General features: G+C 50.7%; 1 protein-coding gene and 1 long non-coding RNA gene across 2 annotated transcripts in view; one reads left to right on the top strand and one right to left on the bottom strand.

The window, feature by feature from the left end:
- zgc:162780 (putative methyltransferase DDB_G0268948) overlaps positions 1-296 on the bottom strand; it is a 16,442-nt gene that overhangs the window by 8,450 nt on the left and 7,696 nt on the right. The window lies entirely within an intron of this gene.
- The window catches only part of LOC116687506 (uncharacterized), an 18,064-nt gene that overhangs the window by 12,123 nt on the left and 5,645 nt on the right, over positions 1-296 (top strand). The window lies entirely within an intron of this gene.

Here is a 296-nt window from a genome sequence, read left to right as displayed (position 1 = left end):
GCTGGCTCTGTCTGTATGTGTGTATCTGTGTGTGTGTACGTGTGTGTGTGTGTGTACGTATTTGTGTACGTGTGTGTCAGTCTGTGCGTGTAGGTCTGTGTGTGGGTGTATGTGTCTGGCTGTCTCAATCTGGGTGGGTGGGTCTGTATGTGGGTCTATGTCTGTCTGTCTCTCTGTGTGTCTGTGTGTCTGTCTGTCTGTATGTTTGTGTGTGCGTGTGTACGTTTGTGTGTACGTGTGTGTGTTTGTGCGCGCGTTTGCTTGCAGGGCGTGTGATGCGTCAGTGCAGTAGTGTT

Source organism: Etheostoma spectabile, chromosome 4 (genome assembly GCF_008692095.1).
Source record: "Etheostoma spectabile isolate EspeVRDwgs_2016 chromosome 4, UIUC_Espe_1.0, whole genome shotgun sequence".
In the NCBI taxonomy this organism is placed as follows: domain Eukaryota; kingdom Metazoa; phylum Chordata; class Actinopteri; order Perciformes; family Percidae; genus Etheostoma; species Etheostoma spectabile.
This window is presented reverse-complemented; position numbering and strand designations above follow the sequence as displayed.